At 34.1% G+C, this 16,744-nt stretch overlaps 1 protein-coding gene and 3 pseudogenes across 1 annotated transcript in view; 1 reads left to right on the top strand and 3 right to left on the bottom strand.

Annotated features, from left to right (window-relative positions):
* The window catches only part of LOC107923013 (rab GTPase-activating protein 22), a 32,057-nt gene that overhangs the window by 11,804 nt on the left and 3,509 nt on the right, over positions 1 to 16,744 (bottom strand). The gene's annotated exons all lie outside the window — the stretch shown is intronic.
* LOC121223150 (60S ribosomal protein L14-2-like) lies at positions 871 to 2,507 on the top strand (annotated as a pseudogene).
* On the bottom strand, positions 2,728 to 8,277 carry LOC121223149 (casein kinase 1-like protein 9; annotated as a pseudogene).
* On the bottom strand, positions 12,942 to 16,123 carry LOC121223770 (serine/threonine-protein kinase tricornered-like; annotated as a pseudogene).

The following is a 16,744-nucleotide window of genomic DNA, read 5'->3' as shown; positions in this document are numbered from 1 at the left end:
CATTCCAATAATAGAAACAACACCATTCAAAAAGATAAAAAGAACCAAAAATTGATCAATCAAAATTCTCAAAAGCCACATGCAAACATATCTGCCACATCTGCATTACACAGATTAAGCAAATAATCATAACAAAAAACATACCAAGCGACAAGGCGAAAACCAACCTCGTACCTTTGCTGAATACGACTCGTACGGGCCACCAAATAAGAAAACGATGGAAGAAGAAGCAGAAATTACCTCTGCAATATCACTGGAAGAAGAAGCAAAAATCGATGAGGGCAGAAAAAGGAAACAAAAATAAGAAACGGGTAAGGAATCCCTAATCGGCGCTGAATGGGGGGAATGACTATTATGGGATGTGGATGTATTAGGGACGGAATGGATTCGGGACGTAATAGCATTACGGGCAACCAAACGCCCGTTTGGTGGTGGGCCCGCAGAATAAGGGGGAATGCATTCTTATTCCCCCAACCAAACAGCCGGTTAGCGTTCTGAAAATGTTAAACCTTAAATAAATATAATCCAGATATATCCATTATTACATACATATCCATTAAAAACGATTAAAATATTGTCCAAGCTTTCATTATCTTTTGACTTAATAGGATAGATGTCAAAATATATTAAATTTAATTGTTTTTTTAAAAATTTATTTGTAATTTAATTGATATCAAACTCTAAAATAAGTCAAAATAAAATAAACAACTAATTAAATCATTTTATTTCAGGACAAGATTAATCAGTTACCATTATTTTCTAAAGACTGAAGCCCAGAAGCAAACTGAAAAGCCCAATAAAAACCCGTTAGAGCCCAATGGCATTTGGAGGAAAATTTAAAGTTTAAACCCTAATGATATAAGGTATTTAATGGTTTGGTGGTCTTCAGAAACCCTAACTTCAGCTATTGCCCTTCTTCCCCAATATCTCAAAATGGTAAGCTTCCTGAACAAACAAATCCCCATTGTTTTTTCACTTATATTATTGTTTCTTCATGGCATCTGAACACCGACTAGAAACATATCATCATTTCCGTGTTCATAGTTTATAATTAGATTTTTTTTTGGTGTAGCCGTTCAAGAGGTACGTGGAGATTGGAAGAGTAGCTCTGGTTAACTACGGAAAGGACTACGGCAAGCTTGTTGTCATTGTCGATGTCGTTGATCAAAACAGGGTACACCATTAAATTGTGTTTGCAATTTTTTTGGGTGTTTGTTAATGGTTTTCATTTTTTCTTTCAGTACACAGCAATCTTTAACTAAAATTTAGGTTCAATAAGAAAGTTTTTGCTTAAAATGATTATTATTGTTATGGAATAAGCTGTGTGATAATGGCTTTGTTAATGTGATGTAGGCTCTTGTTGATGCACCTGATACGGTGAGAAGCCAAATGAACTTTAAAAGACTAACTCTCACTGATATCAAGATTGATATTAATAGGGTTCCTAAGAAGAAGACCTTGATTGATGCTATGGAAAAAGCTGGTTGGTAGTTGATCCTTAAGTTTTCAAAAGAACAAGGGTAGTCTTTTTTTTTTTCATCTGTTGTTTGAAAGTTGCTTTTATAATGGTGCAGATGTGAAGAACAAGTGGGAGAACAGTTCATGGGGCAGGAAGCTGATCGTCCAGAAAAGACGGGCATCGCTTAATGATTTTGATAGGTTCAAGCTCATGTTGGCAAAGATTAAGGTCAGCAGATCATTTATTTATATTCCATATTGCATCATTTTCATGCTATGTTTTCCTAGTTTCACTGCCATTTGAATTTTGTGTGGTCTTTAATTATCCAATATTTACATAATCCTTGAAAGCCTCTTTTTCTTATCCTCATTCTCCATTTCTATAAGTATTTCATTCCATGTTTACTAAGCTAATAGAACTGCTGCTAATAACCATAGACTGTAAACTGTTAAAAAGTGTTTTTCTTGGCATTGGTCTCCAGATAAGTTCAGCCCAATCTTTATGAATGAGAGCATTGGCTTTAAATTTGGATAGGGAGTTGAAGTTGATTTAGCACTGTATTTCTACATTAATTGTATTTTTCCCCCTTTAAAGTACTGTAGGTTTGACATATATTCGGGCTCGAGTCCGAGGGTATAATCCTCTTAATAAATGAAAAACTTAGTACAAAAGAATTAGCACACTCCTGGTCAACACATACCTGTGTTACTCTCCTCTGAGCTTGGATAATATATGTTCACACTGTTGATGTGAAGTGCACTTAGTCCATATTTTAATGTTTAAAGAAAGTTGGGTGTTGAATGAATGTTGAGTTAAAGTTCAAATTCTTTTGGTACACAATCAATACAATCTTAAGCTCTTGAAGCTTTTGCCCCTTTGATTAAACCAACTTCATATATGTGGTACAGTCAGATGAATCTCAGCTGTAATATAAATTGTTGCCCAACTTGTAGATTTCTGATACTGTTATTTGTACTACATTTTGTATTGCAGAAAGCTGGAATCGTAGGCAGAGCTAGCTAAACTTAAAAAGGAGACGGCAGCCTAACTTATTTCTTTTAAGCTTCCTTGTTATACATTTCAGTTTGAGATCTTGTAAACTTTTACCGACTTTTTTCTCATAATTGTTACTTATGGCTCCTGCTATCAAACCTCTCTATCTGAAATTGATGGTTGACTTTTTAATCTGACCCTTATTTCCTTTGAACTGAAAGTTAATTTTTTTGTATATAATACATTATTGTTTGAAATAAAGAAGTTAATGCATATTAACTAAATATTTCCTTATATAAGTATCAACCTGACCAATGCTTAATAGCAGTACTTAAACATTTAATAAGTCTAAAACGCTTTAGTCTTTGATTGCAGAAATTCAACTCGCATGACATAAAATTCTGATAGAATGGCCATAAACTCCTGGGAGGAAAAACAATGTTGGAAAAACTATTGGCAACATGGTGAGAGAAGGGGCATGAGCTGTTGTAATGTAACAGCATTGAATCTGGGCTGATATATCCCTTATACACAGTGAGATGTACGTTCTTAAAGGCATCAGGCTTGCAATTGATATACTACTCCCATCATTTCCTGATGGAGAGGAGTTCAAAACTTCGAAGAGGGTGATCATCACGGCTTCCTCTAACAGTGGTGGCACGACTAGATGTTTTGGCCTCCAAGGCATGTTGGATTCTTTGTGTGGTAGACAAGCGACCACCGGTTGATGATAGTCGGTTTTGAGGAATGTCATTGGGTTCACCGGATGAACTGGGCCTGCTTGTTACTACAGCTCTTCTTGAAGTGCTACCATATCGAGAAGAACTACATCTTTTACCTGAATCAGGATGCTGGGAATTGCAAACCAACAAATATCACGACGGAGATGAGCCAAATATATATTTTAAGACAAATAAAAGAAAACTAAATATAAAGGAAGTATCATTCTCGGTAAATGAGGAGATCGTTGGTTGGTTATATGTCTGGTTTGGAATGAATTTGATACGACTGCATAGGATCACCTATCTCTAATCCAGAGTTGCAGATAAAAGCCAGCAGCAAGTTGCACTTTTGCCTTGGCTCTTATATGAAATAAAACAGAAAGGGGAGAATATGAAATCAGGAGGGATGATTAAAGTGGCTCTAAAGCTTCACAGCTAGAGAGAATGCTTTTCTGGAGAAAGGTTGCCACACAAAATTGAGGTTGGATAAAAGAAAATATTTAACAGAAAATCAAGGCTCACCGCATGCTTTGACAAAGTTGCATCCTCAGCAGCCTTGTTTTTAGAATGATCATGACGAGGGCTAGTACTCGAAATGTTTCTTTTGGAAAATGCTTCAACAGCACCAGAGAATCTATCCCGAACCTCTCTTCCCACTGAATATTGATGTAACCCACAAGGGGGTTCAAAGAAAGCAAAGAGGTTATTAGTATAACATCATAGTTGGTAAAAGCAACAAAAGACTATTCTAAAAGAACATTTGTCCTCGTCCACACACTATAATTTTTATAAATCAAATGACCAAGTTCAGTATTGGGTAATTAAGTTCCAAGAATCAGAGGTTTGATTATAGTATCTAGCATCTAATGAGAAATTTAGTTCTCTCAAAGAAAGAAGACCTGAGATTCTTTCTGGCCTTTCAATGGCTGGTCCTGCAGCTAACCTGCCCTTCCACTGGAATGCTGAGAGAAACAGATGGAAAAGCTGTAATATTCTGAAGATGGAAGTAACTGGGAGACTAGAAGTTTATAACTACTTACCCTGCTTCTGGAACTACCACCAATCTGTGGGTACTTCAATACAGTCCAGTCAAAGACATAGTCAAACGAATAACCTGCAGCAATGTGAAATTCAGAATCCAGAAAAAATATATATGATAAACTAATCATTATTAAGGAAGCCACAAGCATGATAACTAACCTTCTCTTATAAACAGGTCTCGGAAAAGCCTCTTCAAATTTGAATAATCCGGTTTATCTTCAAACCGCAAAGATCGACAGTATTGAAAATATGAAACAAATTCGGATGGATATGACTTGCAGAGCACCTGTCATATGGACATATGACATTGTTACTAAACAAGGAAACACATATAATAACCATTAGATGGATTAACACTAAATGTTGGGATTAAATACCAACTATAACTTAGCTTTAATAGATATATTCCCTTATCAATTATACAACATTGCCATTTGCTAGTTAAGCCAAATTAAATTTCACTATAACAAACATCAAAGAACTACATAGGAATCTTATCCTTTGAAAAACACTTCTGGTTGCCATCCCAGAATCAAATGCTTTAAAAAGTTTATACTAGTTATCCACAAGTGGGAAAGAAGGAACACAAAGATCAGGCCAGGTCCACAAAAGGATGAAGAGCAGGCCTTATGCAAGCATGAACAATCCAGATATCAGTGAGATTAGTGACTTGAAAAATTTTCTTAAAGGGAACAAATTAGACATAGGAAGGCAAAAGAGACCATACCTCATAGGAGTTGATACCTTCTTTTCACTAATCTTATCATATTTTTGCTTTTTCGTGCCAGCTCTTAGCCCTGCCAGGGAAGGCTAAGCAAAGAAATAGTGCCAATTGAATCAATAATCAAGGTGTAGAAATCTAAGAATGAAGATTCAGAACAAAACATTATCTGGAAATGCAAATATATATATATTAAAATGAGCATGTCAAGACTAGATACAAACTTCCTCTAGAAATACATAGCACATAGCCAAGGGATCCAAATCATCTCTTCGGCTGCCTGCATAACGTGAAGAATATAAGTTCATAAGAGGAAGAGGAAAAGAAGAAGTAACTTGCATCCATAATACATGGTTTACTGCTACTAGTTGGAAATGACTTGTCACCACCAATACCAAGGTGAGTGTTCACACTTGCATAACGAGCTGTGCCTGTAAGGTTCTTGTTTCTCTGCAGCAAAGACTTCATGATTGGTTCACAAACAATGCATTGGGACTAGGTTCCACTGAAGCTCAGCACATCTTTACACGTAGCTAAGCATACAGATATAGATACAAAAACAGATGACAAGAAAGAAAAAATATATATATATATAAAGAGAGAGAGAGAGACTCAGTCAGGATGATTAAGGATAAGCATCAATAATCTTTAGGTATTAGTATTAGTACATTGGAAAATGAGTAAATTGACTAGTAATATGAAATCTACATAAAACAAGTTCAGAGTCAAGGGTATAAGAAACCGCCCGAGTTCAAATTTCACCCAAAACAAGAGATATAAGATCTGTATCAAATTCAATTCTGACAAGTCAGACAGATCTAACCACACTGAGGCAGCAGTGCATGGTAAAATGCATAATAAATGGCATCCAAAGAAAAGATAGCAAGATATATGAGCACTGCCCTAAGTTTTGGAGTTCCCTTATTGCAAAGGTTAGAACATAGAAGGCTTATGAGCTTTCACTTTAATTTCCTCAAGCGTTCAAAATATAAGCCAACATGGGTTCCCTCCTTCAGTAAAAGTGTAAAACAAACACCCTGATAAAAGAAATATGCAGCCCATGAAGTAACTTTCTTATGTTTCATAAGTTCTTAACCCGATAAGCGATAGTCATGTATTATGACGAAAACTATAGAATCTTGAGACCCTCAAGTTTGAATTTCTTATTAAGAAATCAACAAAAAGTAATCACCTGTATGGAATATGCTTATGAGTTTGAAGATCCCTATACTTCTTGCAAGGCCGTAGTCAATGACATACACCTGCAATAACAAATTAAAAAGGAAAAATGATATCAGAATATTTCAAACTTTTGATTGTAACAGGGTCGTATAGCCAGCAAAGGAATCATATTGTTTTTATCATAACCAAAACTTCAAAAAAAAAAAAAGGTGGTTGTGCTAGCCATCTAATGAGTATGTACATGTTATATTTGTTAACCTACAAGAAAAACACAATAACTAGAACCTGATTTGCCTTGCGTCCTAGGCCCATCAAGAAGTTGTCAGGCTTTATATCACGGTGAAGAAAACCCCTCGAATGCATATATTCTACTCTATTAATCTGGGGGAAAATGGTTGAAAAGGAGGGAAATTAAATAATAAAAAAACCTGAAAAATAATTGTCACAAAATTGTCATAAACTTACCAATGATCAGCAAGCATCAACACAGTTTTTAATGAGAGTTCCTACTGCAGTAGTTGAACAGATCTTCCAAACTAGGTCCAAGAAGGTCAATTCCATGACATTGTAATCCGCCTCAACTCCAAACCACTTAAGGTGAGGAATACCAGCTGTATGAGGAGAATCCACACCAAGTTATTTAAAGATAAAAATTATGTCTTCCCAAAAAAATTATACCTCCCCCACTCCCACCTCCCCCCCCCCCAAAAAAAAAATAAAAGCAACAGAAGATAAAGCATCAATCATTCGTAAAAACATATTGAACAAATGTTTGAAGACTAAGTGATATGCATAATTATGGAAAAAAAAAAGATGTTATTGTGTAGGTGCGTATAGGGGTAACATATCAATGTCTTCTAAACCAGCAGCTACTAAGACCAATAGCAAATTGTGTGAAGATTGATTATAAATTAAGAGAAAAGGAAACTAATGGCTTCCATCACATCGACGATTGAATTTTTCTCTCAGGTTATTTCCTTGTATAATGATAGTGCAGTCGAAAACACAATACACAGATCATGGTAAAATTATGATGTCATGTGAAACCATTTTCTAAGAAATACAGAGAGGGAGAGCAAGTTGAGACTTACTTCCTCCTTGAAGAAGCATATACAATTTGACTCATAATGAAGCTTGGATGCTTGGTCTTCACAGATTCCTAGAATTAAAAATTGGGGAAAAAAGGTCAAGGTCATTGCAGTTGAAGTTAGAAATATAAATTTTATCAAAATAATATTGTTTGCACCCATCACTGTACATCAACCATGATTAGGAACTTATTCGCACCCTCAAATTCACACCTGAAATGACACAATCTCACAAGAAAAGAGCAACACCACATGATCTGAAAAAAAGAGGAAAGTGCAGGCTGGAATTTGGCAATACAAAGTTACAAATTGCCTTCCAAAATTACATTAACTTGAAACACCCTGATCATAGAATCATGATTCATTTTCTCATTCATGTAGAAACACTGTCACATAATGGAAATTGAGCAGACATAGCTGGATATGGAAAACAAGCGACTTATCTTTACACAAATTAAGAAAAGCATTTGCAAACTCACTTTCTTTTCCTTTTTGGCTTTTACTGATACAAAGGTTGCTAGGGAATAAGAGAAGGATCGCAAATGCTGGGATTCAAACCCCAGTCCTACTGGATGCTACCTCTTAAGGATGATTGCAAGAACCACCAAGCTAAACTCTGCTTCTTTTTTTTTTTTTTTTGCTTCTTAGAGATACGAGAGACTACAACTAAACATGGTAAAAACAACCACAAAAGCAAGTCTATGACAAACTGAAGATTGCTTTATTTATAAATTATAGTATCAAAGACCCAAAATCATCATTACCAATTGGCAAACACAGCTACAAAAACTCCACGAGAAGACCAACAAAATAGACTATCCAAAAGAACATATCACATACCAGTTTGACAGCACTTCCTCTCCAGTTGCACATTACCCCTTCAACAAAAACAATAAATCAGAAAAAAAAATGTCCCAATGCAGACCGAAAAACAAGATAATAAGAAAGAGAAAGTCATTAAAGAGATTTTGGATTATTATACTAAATAAAGCTCTCCAAAAGATCCACTCCCAATCTTCTTCCAAGCTTGAACTTACCACCAATTACACGATCCATCTCAAGCCAAGAAACAAAAGCTACTCTCTATCTCTTCAACAATACCAAATGCCCCAAAAGAGCTTAATCTAAGCTGTTTTCACTCGATTTTTTCAAATTCAATATTTATTGCCCCCAAACAACTCCCTTAAAGCTGGGGGATTTACCAAATTGATTACTCCAATAGATCAAACGAAGAAAGAATTTCTTAATCTTCTTCAATAATTAGCAGGGATAAAATCGTCAAAAAAAAAAAGTCTGAGCTTTGACTAAAAGAAGGAAATGAAATCCTAGACGGATGACCTAAAAATAAATTCGGAAATGATGCAGGGAATTTCAATCTAAGCACAACAAAGAAAAAAAAACAAACTTTTATTATTAATATCAGAAGGCCCAGTTCCTCAACTACACAGCTTGATAGCAAATCCCCAATTTAAAAATGAAACCCTAATTCAGAAAAGAAAAAAAAAAACCCAGCTCATGACAGAGAAAGAGTAATCAACAGCAAAATCAAATCTATATGCAATCAAATAAAAATAACGCTGAAAAAAATTGCCGAAAACAATGAATCAAATTAAATAGAAATTTTTTTTTTTTTCTTTCGGAAAAAATAATCAATAGTAAAGGAAATAGTTTCAGAGCAAGCATTGTTAACAAAGGTAAGATATAAGAGAGGAAGTGAGAGAATTAAGGAGAAAAAGATAGGAAAAGGGAAAAAGAAGAAAACAGAAATTTATTTTAATATTGTTTTTTTTTACTTTAAAAAAATGAAAAGGAAAAACTAAAAAAGACTTGAGAAACACGTTTGTCTGAATCAAATATTTTTCAGTAGTCATAATTTGTTTTTTTAGTTGACAATATGGTGATTTTGAATTTAAATCTTAATAATAATTTAATTGAGATTAAATAATTTCTACGTGATATGAGTTTGAAAAAAAATAATTGTTATTTTATTTACTAAAAAGATTAATTTCAATTATTTATATTTGGTTAAAATTGATATGAGTTAATTTAATGGTAATGCACTATACTAATATTAATTTTATAAATTAGAAGTATGAAAATTTAATTTTGATTAAGTTATTATAATGCATTTAAAAATTAAATCAATAAACCCAATTATCCTTTAAATATAATTGTTGGTAATTAAAATGTAATCTTAAAAATAATGGTAGTAATTAAAAGTACTCTTAAAATGTGAAATGTAGTTACGATAAAATATTTATGAATTTGAACTAAAATAGAAAATCAAAACATATCATAAAAATTAATTTATGTAATGATTTAATAAGGTGTTCAATAATTTAAATTCTCAAGTTTTCTTAATCAAATTTGAAAGTCACAAATTTATAGCTATTAATATATGGAAATTTGACCATGAATAAGTTTTGGTTAGATCTAGAACTATATATTTTATACAAAAAACACTTATTGGAGGAATAAAATAGCAAATGATAAACTCTAAATATGTAATAAATATATTTGTACGACTATGGCAATTGAAAGCGTAAGCCCAATATTTTTCTCTTCAATTTCTCAAACATAAAGATGTTTTTGATTGTGTTGATATAATTTATCTATATGATTTATTTAACTATGGCTAGTGTATCGATTCAGGAGTTGTTTTATTTATTTTTTAAATAGATATATTATAATAGAATTTAAAATCCACAAATAACATCATATATAGACTATACCTAAACACATATCCAAATTTAATTACAAATAATTATAGTTATAAATGCTTTCTGTCTGTATTGTACCTCTGCTTCAGACTATAATTCACCCGCGACTGGGCCTCCCTTTCGTCTATTTAATCGACACGTTCACAGTCAGACCAAAGACAAACCAAGCTGCCTGGATCAATAATTGAGAACAGATGAATGTGCTGTTCCAATATTTTATATCCAGTACTTAGCCTAATTCCCTGAAAAAAGAACAGCTGAAGCTTCAAAGTTATTGGAATTTACAGTGAATTATTTGATTAGATTTTATCTTACTATAATCAACCTTTAGACAGTATTGTTAATTATGAACTTAGGTTGATTTTTTTAAAAAAAAAATCATAAAGAAGTAAATTTAAGGGAGTTTTTAGTAAGTGAATAGAAGTTGATGTTCTCCCATAACAAACATAAATGGTTCCACAAAAAGAATATTTTAACTACAATATTATCATCTTGCAGGGCCTGCCAATAATTCCAGTAATTTGTTAGTTTCCCCACAAGTCCCGGCCGCGATTATGCCCCCACAATGAATCAAACATGTGGAAAAAGTGGTCCATCAAGCCACGTGGAGAGATCTTGCCAGCAATGAGAACTTGACCAATATTCAAAATCTCAACGGCTTACATATAGGTAGCATGGAGCGCATCAATGTCTACCCTTGAGCAAAAAACTCAGATGCTGGGAAAAAAAGAAAAAAGAGCGATATAAAGGGAGAAGAGACTGAAGCAGACAGACATCAAAAGAACGCAAACCTAAACAAACAAATAGCCCACAGACATGCATTAGCAAAAATCCAACCACAAAAAGCACATAAGAAAACACTAGATCATTCAACAAACATTCTATGACTTCTTCAAGATTGCACCGAGAGAACACTCCAAAAAAGCATTTATTAGCTTAAACCTAGCTCGCCTAACCTAATTAACCATCTATCAATTCCCCCTTCCATTTTCACCGCAGCTTCCATCCAAACAAAACTTCGTGAAGGGGCAAAGTGTGTATATACTCCAGCTTCCTGGCTTGTCATAAGTAGGGAGCCAATACATCTCTTGAAGAGTGCGAAAGTGGCTGCACGTCTAAGCTAACCCAATCCAAACCATTTCAAGCGGCAAAACATTTTAACATGAAAAATAATAAAAAGAACAGAAAGCGAAGTCAGTATCTAACTGGAGTAATAATGTAACACATTGCAAGTAAGGATGTATACATGATGGAATAAATTTAAGACTGTTCTGTACAATTTTGCTGCTTTCCACTAAAGAAAAAACAACATAAATTTCTTTTCTTTTTCTTTTCTTTTCCTTTTCAATTCTCCTGTTTGTTTTGATCTTTATGACAATGAAAAAAAGGAACTTTGATCAGCAATAGCTTTCCTTGGTATCTAGACCTTAAGAGGTGAATCAAACCTGAAGTTCCTGCAGATAGAGCTTTAGCCACCAATATATCCAAACGCAAAGACAGCATGGAAAATTGCTATTTTGGTACCAGAATGCAATTGCCTAAGCCAACTTGCCTTTCTAAGATCTAACAGTTCTAAAGAGAGGGTGAGTTACTGGGATCCACACTGCTTTTCAGTGGCTTCCAGTTCTGGAGGCAAGAGATTCAAAAAGCTCCCTTGAACAGGCTGTGGTGTTGAGTCTGAAGCATCAGATGCCTCAGCCCCACTGTCTGTGTGGAGTAATCAGATAGAAAAATTGAATATGTTAAAGTATCGGCAGTGTGGTATATGTCTGCAGATGTAGAAAGAAATGCCAACAACATATTAAGTATAGTAAGGAAAAAAGAAAAAATACCAAAAAGTGTCTTAACTGACGGCCTACTTGATTTGGAGCTCTTCTTCTTCAACTCGGCTAAAAAGAGAGAAAATGCCAACTTATAAAGGTAATTTCCAAAGTCAAAATACTGAAAACATTAGAAATCTTGTATCACAAGAACAAGGATATATGCCAGCAATAAGTAAAAAGATACTCTGTTCATAAAAAACAGACTAGACAGATCATGCTGTACTTTCCAGTTATGTTGGGAATTGGGCATTCAGCATTTGACCTCAATGATATTATAGCAATATGATAAATATGGGTTCGCTATGCAGTCACACTCCAAAAGAATCTAATGAATAACCCTTAATTTCTGTGATTGAAGATAAATTTTAAGTGCAAATTACTAAAACAATTATGTTCCAGACGCAGCAGAGTCAAGCAATAACGTTGAGATGCACCATCAGATGGCATAATAATACGAAGCTTAAGCATCTTGAAATATTTGTCAGACAATAATTCTGCACATGATTCTGGAACAAATACCTGGTTATCTATGTACATAATTCCATAATAACGTGGAGAAAGAAGAATACCCATTCCAGGCACTTGAAAATCATTGACAATTTCAAAGTTTTTGTATGTGTATCCCACAAAATTTACGTCCTTGGATGAAAGCATCTGTGGCACAGAGGGATGGTGAAGAAAAAACAGTAATGAAGTTATGAATAAAAGAATGAAACATGCTGCCATTTTATGTTAGAATTAGGGAGCACAAAATCATGAAATGCACTTGTTATGGAGGACTCCCTGAAATTATAATTTATGATAAAAAGATCTTTGACTTATTAGCAAACAGTGCGCACAGGCAAAACCATCCTGACAAAAAATGAATAATAATAACAATAATACAACATAAAATAGTATCCAACTACAGAATTCTACAGTAAAGAGCCAAAGAAAACAATGCAACTTTGTCATCTGCTAGCAGTAGATTGAAATGCTATAGGTAGATGACTCTAATAAATACAAAAGGCACTAGAAAGCTTACTTTTCTCCATGGACCAGATTTGATGGCCTAGGACACTGATCGTCGGACTGCACAATGAAAAATAAGCAAACAGAACACTAGCATCATGAATGCAATAAAATTGCAACATAATTGCACAGCCAAATCCGAAAATAAGATCAGTACCTCGTCAAACTTTTCAAAATTTTGAGTATCAAGCTCATTATTAACCTCAGGAATAAATGAAGCCTCCATTTCATATATTCTATCCCAATCCACACCTTGAAACCATGGATGTTCCTAGAGAAAAAAAGAAGCAAGATAGCCTCCTTTATCTGGAAACAAGTGTAAGGAACATATCCAAGAATCTAGAATAGAAAACGCCAAACAACACCTTAATTTCACCTGCCCCTTTTGATCCTAGTCTGTGGCTGACATCACACAAGAGTTTGCTAATTAGATCTGTTGCCTCTGCAGATAATTTTGCCTCTTCAGGAAACTTCAGATGAGTTTTCCAGTTTACTATCTATGCCATGAATAAAAAATGTGACAATATTAGACAAATAGAACTACTTCTTTATATCCTCCTTTCCTACATCCCTTCAATCATTTTATTGCAATAGATGACTGTTATGCCACTGAAAAAGAATTATACCAGAATCCGCTTTCCTAAAAAAAATTCATAAAACAAGAAAAATCTATGGAAAAAGTGTATATATTATATTTCTGGACTATGACAGTTTCTTTTCATATTCCAGCCTCAGCAAAATCAGGACCTATTAACAGAGTAACATGAGCTAGATCTAGACTAAAGCAACAAATGAGAAAAAGAAAAAGTACATAACATTGATTGGTAATATTTCTCAACTTACCTTCCTACAAGTTGACATCGGATCATCTGAATAAAAAGGTGGATATCCGATGAGCATTTCAAACATGATAGCACCAAGCGACCACCTATGCAAAAAAGTAATCAGTCACAACAATCTATTGTAATGTCTGTGCAAGAAATTAAGGCATTCTAGACATCATTAGAGGATAATGCCACTTTAATTGACCAATTCTCATTGAGATATTGAAGCTAATCTTTCAAAATGAAGTCAGCATTCTATATAAAATAGTTAAAAGTGATACGTTCTCTAACCTGCAACCAGGCATAACCAGTTCGTTTCTAAATTAAAAAGTTTACAATTTCAATTGCCATGTTAGAGATACCAAAAGGATATTGGTATGTGAAACAAGATGGAATTTCTTTCAAAATGCATAATACTAACCAATCACATTCCATTGCATAACCTTTCTTCAAGAGGACTTCTGGAGCAATATAGTCCGGAGTACCAACGGTAGAATAAGCCTGCAAATCCAAGTATTTGACCAGAAAAAAGAATCATCTAATGGTCACTGCTGAATTCTTCCAAAAAGGCTCAGACCATAACTTTTAAGATGCACACAAAAACACATGCAAACAGAAACAATTCTATTTACATATATCATGAACAGAAAAGCAATGCAGGGTCCGATACATTTCATTTAGTGATTCCAAAAATGAAAAGATGCATAGGTGAGACCATCATCAATTCACCGAACAAGGGCAACATAGCTCAGAGCCTCCAATATATGAATTTAATTTAGTGAACCACTAATAGAATAAGAATGTAGTGGGATAAAGGGAAGTTGAGACATAATGGCTGAGAACTCACAAGTGTTCTCCGGTTCTTTTGCCAGTGCTCTAGTTGCTCTTGCTGTGTTCGCTTCAGTGCTGCTGGGCGTTCATCACTTTCCCCACTCTCATTACTGTTGCCTCCTACAATAAAATCATTTTCTTGGATGGTACTGCAATCTAAGGGTTTACATAGTCCAAAATCCGACAATCTCAAGTGTCCATGTCTATCTAGTAGCAAGTTGTCAGGCTTGATATCCCTGCAACATTCAGCATTCCAAAGGTTAGCCTACGCCATAACAAAAGAAAAAAACACCTTCACAGTTTGTTTTGTTTTATACTAACCTATGAATATAATTGTGTTTGTGGATAGATTCAATAGCCAAAACTGTCTCTGCAACATAAAATCTAGCTTCATCTTCAGTCAAGATATCCTTTCTCATAAGTAATGTCATCATATCTCCACCAGGAAGGTATTCCATTATAAGATAAAGGTAGTCCTCATCTTGGAAAGAACAGTAGATTTGACAATACAATTGCTGTCGACTTCAGCAAGAAGGTTCCTTTCAGCTTTCACATGCTCAACCTAAATAAAGAAAACATCCAAAATGACATAGTCTACAAACTTCAAGAATACCACATGGCACAATAAATGAATACCTGGCCGCTTCGAAGCATTTCTGATTTCTTAAGCTTCTTCATAGCATATACTTGGCCTAGTCTTCCCTACAAACTCTAACCTACACCATAAGCGCAAGTTTTAACTAATAAAATTTGGAGAAAAAGGAAACTGAGTAGTCTATGTATAGGCACTCCCTCGCACAAGGTAAGTATAGAACAAGATATATGACAGGTGACATTATGTAAAAGTATACCTCTCCAAACGCACCCTTGCCAATCATAGTTAATAATTCAAAGTCATCAACACCCATTTTATGCCTTTGACGACGCATGTATTCAGTTTCTTTTTTCTCCAAGTACTTCAGTAAGTTAGTTTGATCTTCCTCAGAGACGTCAGCTTCCGCCAGTTTCTGTTCTAGGATTATTCGTCTATCAAAAACAGGATTATTAAAAATGAATTTCCTTAAACGACTGCCCAATGTCAAGAGTATCATTGAAAATCCACTCCAATTTATTATAATCCCTGAACCAGCTCAGCCGTGATTGGTTTGACTTTAACTAACAATTAAGAAGGTGAGTAGTCTTCAAAATAATTCAAAGCATTAATTACTACGTCTTGGCTCTTGACCTTCATATTATCTTTTTCATACTTCTTTTAAAAATCATGAGAGAATTCCTCAATTTGTGAAACTAGTTCAAATTCATTAAATCTCCGTTTCTCGATATAATTAAATTTATTGAGAAATGAAAGATATAGTTAAGCATAAGATTAGGAAGATAAAGGGAGGAAGGAAGCCATACCGCTCTCTTCTTTCTTGAAGATTCTTCATTTGTTCTCTGTAATGATTCTCAATATACTGCTTGGCAGCGGCGGCCTTTTGTTTGTGATTTTGGAGAGAGCTTCTTCGTCCGTATTGGCTTCGTCATTCCCTCCGCCTTCAACGTTGGACGTCGCCTCATTCCTTCGCAAAGCCCTCACCTTATCCTTCTGTTGTAGCTTCGAAAGCCAATTCCTTGCTGAATCCATTTTCTCTAATCAAATATCAAATCTCACCTAAACAAATTCCCTCGCATTCTTCATTTCAATAACATATAAATATTAACAATAAATTTAAAAAAAAAAGATTCTCAATTTTTTTTAAAAAAAAAGAGAAACAAACTAAAAGCCAAGTAAGCAAAGAAATTCGCGCTACAGCGTTGTTTGCGTGAGACAACACGATCCGCAAAAAGCTCTCCCGGCTATTTCCAGCGTTTTTATTTTGAGCGTTTTTTTTTTAAATTATTAATATGATTATTATTGTTCTCGAAAATAAAATGGGAATGAGAAAATGAAAGAGAAAAGAAATTTGTTAGAGATAGAAAAGGAAGAAAAGTTTTTCTTGTCGCGCGCGTTATTCTCGTATTTGTATTTTGATCGCACACCTCTCTCTTCCATTTTATATACGTTTTTCAGCCTATTTCTTTTCAATTACTCATATCGCGAATAAATTTCAGGCTTTTTTTTTTTTAGAAATTTCACCATTACTCATTAGACTAAAATAAGGTTTTGTTTTGGTTAATTAATTAAATAAATTTAATTTATTTTAACTATTTAAAAATTATTTAAAATTGGCTAATAAAATTAATATATAATTTTTCTGTATTTGTAATGTCTGTTTTAAAAGCTGTTTTTATATAATTTTTTTTCTTCACTATATTTTTTAAAATATTTCTCATTTCATATAATATTCAT

Source organism: Gossypium hirsutum, chromosome D11, assembly GCF_007990345.1.
Source record: "Gossypium hirsutum isolate 1008001.06 chromosome D11, Gossypium_hirsutum_v2.1, whole genome shotgun sequence".
NCBI lineage: Eukaryota > Viridiplantae > Streptophyta > Magnoliopsida > Malvales > Malvaceae > Gossypium > Gossypium hirsutum.
This window is presented reverse-complemented; position numbering and strand designations above follow the sequence as displayed.